General features: G+C 42.4%; 1 non-coding gene across 1 annotated transcript; it reads left to right on the forward strand.

Annotated features, from left to right (window-relative positions):
- The first annotated feature begins 2,919 nt into the window (after window positions 1–2,919).
- Window positions 2,920–3,026, forward strand: LOC128779334 (U6 spliceosomal RNA). Its single transcript, XR_008425240.1, has one exon. It is a non-coding gene; the product is annotated as a U6 spliceosomal RNA (small nuclear RNA).
- Window positions 3,027–6,198: the final 3,172 nt, after the last annotated feature.

Below are 6,198 nucleotides of genomic sequence, written 5' to 3' on the forward strand. Positions count from 1 at the left end.
AAGCTAAAGATGGAACTGCCTTTTGATCCAGTTATCCCACTGCTGGGATTACCCTGGGGATCATGAAACACCAAATTCAAAAGAACCTATGCACCCCAATGTTCATAATAGCACAATTTACAATAGCCAAGTGCTAGAAGCAACCTAAGTGCTCATCAGTAAATGAGTGGATCAAAAAACTGTAGTGTAGGAGGAACCAAGATAGCGGCGTAGGTAGACACACTGCGCCTCCTCGCACAACCAGAACTGACAGAGAATCGAACAGCAAGGGGGACCAACACCAAGAAAATAGAAAATAAACATTCATCCAGACTGGGAGAAGGGGCGGAGATGCGCACCAGGGTGGAGAGGACTCGCGTGGCTGTGGCGGGACTGAGACTGGCGGAGTGTGGGACAAATGGCACAAGCAGTCCGAGCACTAGCAGACCCTGCGGCCCCACGTTTGCACAGATAAACTCAGAGGGCCGGACTCAGAGTGGCGGAGAGTGGGGCAGGCAGAGTGGCGGGTAGCACCCTGTGGCACCACATTTGCCCACAGATAAACCGGACGAACGGTGGGCAGCGAAGCAGACCGCGCAGCCCAGGGCTCCAGCTCCGGGAAATAAAGCCTCAAACCTCTGATTGAAAGCACCCCTGGGGGTTGGGGCAGCAGCAGGAGAGACTCCCAGCCTCACAGGAGAGGTTGTTGGAGAGACCCACAGGGGCCTAGAGTGTGCACAGGCCCACTTAATCGGGAACCAGCACCAGAGTGGCCCAGTTTGATTGTGGGTATCGGAGTGAAAGACTGAAATCCGGTGGAGAGTGGAGCGGGCGCCATTGCTCCCTCTTGTCCCCTCCCCCATGTACAGCTTCACAGAGCAGCGACCAGCATTACCCTGCCCCGTGAACACCTAAGGCTCTGCCCCTTAAAGTAACAGACGCGCCAAGACAAACAACAAAAAAAATGGCCCAAATGACAGAACACTTCAAAGCTCCAGAAAAAATACAACTAAGCGAGGAAGAGATAGCCAACCTATCGGATGCACAGTTCAAAGCACTGGTTATCAATATGCTCACAGACTTGGTTGAATCTGTTAGAAAAGCAGATGAAAAAATGAAGCCTATGCAAATAGAAACAAAGGAAAATGTACAGGGAACCAATAGTGATGAGAAGGAAACTGGGACTCAAATCAATGGTATGGACCAGAAGGAAGAAACAAACATCGAACCAGAAAAGAATGAAGAAAGAAGAACTTGGAAAAATGAGGAGAGGCTTAGGAACCTCCAGGACACCTTGAAACGTTCCAACATCCGAATTATAGGGGTGCCAGAAGGAGAAGAGGAAGAACAAAAAATTGAAAACTCACTTGAACAAATAATGGATAACTTCCCTAATCTGGCAAAGGAAATAGACTTCCAGGAAGTCCAGGAAGCTCAGAGAGTCCCAAAGAAGCTGGACCCAAGGAGGAACACACCAGGGCACATCATAATTACATTACCCAAGATTAAATGCAAGGACCTACATCCAAGATTACTGTATCCAGCAAAGCTATCATTTAGAATGGAAGGGAGGATAAAGTGCTTCTCAGATAAGGTCAAGTTAAAGAAGTTCATCATCACCAAGCCCTTATTATATGAAATGTTAAAGGGAGTTACCTAAGAACAAGAAGATCAAAAACAGGAACAGTAAAAATGACAGCAAACTCACAGTTATTAACGACCACACATAAAACAAAAACGAGAGCAAACTAGGCAAACAACTAGAACATGAGGGTTGTCAATAAGGGAGTGGGAGGGGGAGAGGCGGGTAAAGGTACAGAGAATAAGTAGCATAGATGATAGGTGGAAAATAGACAGGGGGAGGGTAAAAATAGTGTAGGAAATGTAGAAGCCAAAGAACTTATAAGTATGATCCATGGACATGAACTATGGGGGGGGAATGTGGGAGGGAGGGGTGTGGGCAGGATGGAGTGGAGTGGGGGGGGGAAATGGTACAACTGTGATAGCATAATCAATAAATATATTTAAAAGAAACTGTAGTGCAGTTTCACAATAGATTACTATGCAGCAGAAAGAAAGAAGGAGCTCCTACCCCTTACCACAGCATGGATGGAACTAGAGAGTGTTATGCTAAGTGAAATAAGCCAGGTGGTAAAAGACAAATATCCTATGATCTCACCTATTGGAATCTAATTCAAAAAAGAAACACGTGAGCAAAATAGAACCAGAGACATGGAAATAAAGAATAAAATGACAGTAACCAGAGGGGAGAGAAGAGCAGGATAAGGGGGAAAAGAAGGGAAGGGTCAAGTCAAGGAACATGTATAAAGGACCCAAGGACAAAGACAATGGTGTGGGGAGTATTGAAGTGGGAATTGGGGAAGGCAGGGCAGGGGAGAGTAATTGGGGGCAATGGGGACAACTGTAATTGCACAACAATAAAAAAAACATAAAAGTGGAACCCACTGAATGGGAGAACATATTTGCCAATAACACATCTGATAAGAGGTTAATTTCCAAAATATATAAAGAACTTATACAACTCAACACCAGGAAGACAAACAATCCAATATAAAAAATGAGGAAAGGATCTAATAGACACTTCTCTGAAGAGGACATACAGATGGCCAATAGACATATGAAAAAATGTTCAATGTCACTAATTATCAGAAAGATGCAAATTAAAACCTTAATGAGATATTGCCCCACTCCTTCCAGAATGTCTACCATCAATAAATCAACAAACAACAAGCTCTGGTAAGGATGTGGAGAAAAGGGAACCCTAATGCACTGTTGGTGGGAACACATACTGGTGCAGCACTGTAAAAAGCAGAATGGAGTTTTCTCAAAAAATTAAAATGGATTTTTTCCATCAAGGGTCACCAGTTCTAAGAATATATCCAAAGAATCCAAAAACATCAGTTTAAAAAAAATATTAAGGTGCTCGCTTCGGCAGCACATATACTAAAATTGGAACGATACAGAGAAGATTAGCATGGCCCCTGTGCAAGGATGACACGCAAATTCGTGAAGCATTCCATATTTTTTTTGCAGGAACTATTATAAAGGACACATGGACAAAATCGGGGGGATGGTGGGGGTGGGGGAGGGAGGTGGGTTCAGCTGGGGTGGGGGGGAGGGAAGGGGAGAAAAGGCATACAACTGTAATTGAATAACAATAAAAAATAAATTTAAAAAAATTAAGAACAAACTGACAGTAACCAGAGGAGAGGTGGGAGGAGATAATGGGGGGGGAAGGGGGGAGGGTTTTCAGGAACTTGTATAAAGGACCCGTGGGCAAAACCAAAGGGGGGTAGGATCAAGGGAGGAAATCAGGGATGGCTGGGGTGGGGGGAGTGATGTGGGGGAAATGGAGACAACTGTACTTGAACAACAATTTTTAAAATGTGGCTATATATAAATATATATAAAAAGAAAAAGTATATGCACCCCTATGTTCATTGCAGTTATTTACTATGGCCAAGTTCTGGGAAAAGCCCAAACACCCATCAGTATATGAGTGGATAAAAAAGCTGTGGTACATTTACACAATGGAATACTATGTGGTAGTAAAAAAGAAGGAACTCTTATCTTTTGGGTACAGCATGGATGGACCTAGAAATTACTATGCTAAGTGAAATAATCCAATTGGTGAAAGGCAAATATCATACGATCTCACTTACATGTGGAATCTAATGAACAAGATGAACTGATGAACAAAATAGAATCAGAGGCATGGACACACGGAACAGACTGACAGCTGTCAGAGGGGAGGGGTAAGGGAAAACTAAAAGGAAGAAGATGAAGGGACTAGCCAAAGATCATACATGGGTGACCCATGGACACGCACAACAGGGTGGTATTGGCCAGAGGGGATGGTGGGGCGGGGGAATCGGATATCTGTAATAGTGTAAATAATAAAAATGAAGTGACAAATAGCACATTTTCCTATACATTAGTCATACAGATGAAAAGTAGGCTGTTCTTATTTCTGTTTTCCTCTTTATGTTAAAACAAATCATTAGAGATACCACAATAGAGACTATGTCCCAGTGGTAGAAATCTGGTATAATTTTTAAATGTCTTAAGATGTATGGAAAATACATGCATGTGTGTGCCTGCTTGCACACACACACACATTTAGAAGTGGGAGTGTTTGGATTACTTTTAGAATTAAATTTTAGATCTGCTAGTGACAATCTACATAAGATTTGGCCAATTACATATGTCATCTTTATTTGGTTTTAACCTGTAAAATTTTGTTAGCCAATCTCACCCCTATGAACTCAATAAGAAGGAAATATGAAAATAAAGAAAAATTTTAAAATAACACAAAGATAATAATGTCTGAAATCCTGGCTGGTGTATCTCAGTGGGTTGAATGTGGGCCTGCAAACCAAAGGGTTGCTGGTTTGATTCCCAGTCAGGGCACATGGTTGGGTTGCAGGCTAGGTCCCCAGTATGGGGAGTACAAGAGGCAACCATACATTGATGTTTCTCTCCCTCTCTTTCTCCTTCCCATTCCCTCTCTCTAAAAATAAATAAATAAAATCTTTTAAAATTACCAAAAAAATTCAACAGAAGAAAAAAGCAAACAAAATATAACCAGAGACATTGAAGTTAAGAACAATCTAACAATAGCCAGGGGAGTGTGGGGAGGGGACAATGAGGAGAGGGGATTACAGGAACTACTATAAAGGACACAGGGACAAAATCAAGGGGGAGGGTGGAGATGGGGGAGGGAGGCGGGTTCGGCTGGGGTGGGGTGGAGGGATGGGGAGAAAAGGCATACAACTGTAATTGAATAACAATAAACATTTTTTTAAATAATAAAATTACCAAAAAAAAATAATGTTTGAACTATTAGACTCTTTTAATGGTTATATGAGTCTGTACATATATTAGGCAATTAGCAGAAAATCTGTCCCAAAATATAGTATTAGTCAAAGCCTAGTTAAAATATTCTTTTACCTTTTCTCAAGGATCCATGGACAAAGCCAAAGAGGGGAAGGATTGAGGGTGGGAGGTGGGTGTGGGTGGGGTTGGGGAAAGTGGTAGTGGGAAAATAGACACAACTGAACTTGAACAACAATACAAGAATAAAAACATTTATTTTTGCAAAGACCTTTGATACTAAAAACTGTTATATAGATTTTTGCATAATTTTATGCTATTCAACTACTAGAGACTTTTACTGTCTTTGATGACTGCTATGTTTTAATAATATCTTATTGTTCAATTAGCTTCATGAAGAACCAAAGTGTTTGAGATGGCAAGGGGTCCATGGTGAAAGACAATTACTGATTGACTGAAATAGGGAAGAAGGGCATTCAAATAAAATTTGATACATTGTAACTGTTTCCACAGGGGTACAACATTCAATGCAACCTGGGTCATCAAAATAGGCACTTGTGAAAGGGGTTTTGAAGGACAATAAGAGGTTAGAGACCTTGTTTGTGTAAGGAACAAAGTAGATAGGAAAGAAGTTAACCTTTGAAAGGCCATGGAGGTGTGAAGAAAGAAGTTTCAGAGAGAAACTTTGATAATAGTATGTTGAGAAGTGAGAGCAGGACGTCAAAGACCAGGTCACAAATTCCCTCTAATAAAGTTGATTTTTGGTCTCAATATTTAGGAAGAAGCATATGTAATTTTAAGTAAGGAGTTAGGCTAATCTTTGCATTTCTGAAAAGTTGTTGCTTCAGAAAAATTGAAGCTTTTTTTAAAAATTAAATTTATTGGAGTTTGAAGAAAGATGGCGGTGAGATACCTCTGTGAGTCCACTTCCCCCTGTGCACGAGTGAAACACCTAGCTGATCTTCTGAGGAACAGAGTGGAAAGCCAACAGTATCCCAGCATATATGAAGATTGGAGTCCAAAAATTGTAGAGGACATTGAAAAATCAGATGGTAAGGAGAGACCTTCAGGACAATAAGATCCCTGGGACCAGCTCGAGGACCAGGGTGGCTGCAGCCCCAAGCCCAGCGCCCACCCGCCAGGTCTGCCACAGAATTCTTGGGAGGGAGCCAGGTCAATGGCTCCCTCCCCTGCCAAACAAGGTTTGAGCAGCACCAGGAGGGACCTGGATGCTTGAAGTCGCAGGCGGGGAATAAGGACGAAGTGGCAAACACACAGGGGTGGTGTGCACCCACTGAGACTGTGGATGCCGGCTGGAAAGAGTTAGGCAGTGATAGACCTTGACCCAGTCAGTCACCAGTCTGG

This window comes from Desmodus rotundus, chromosome 9 (assembly GCF_022682495.2).
Source record: "Desmodus rotundus isolate HL8 chromosome 9, HLdesRot8A.1, whole genome shotgun sequence".
Lineage (NCBI taxonomy): Eukaryota > Metazoa > Chordata > Mammalia > Chiroptera > Phyllostomidae > Desmodus > Desmodus rotundus.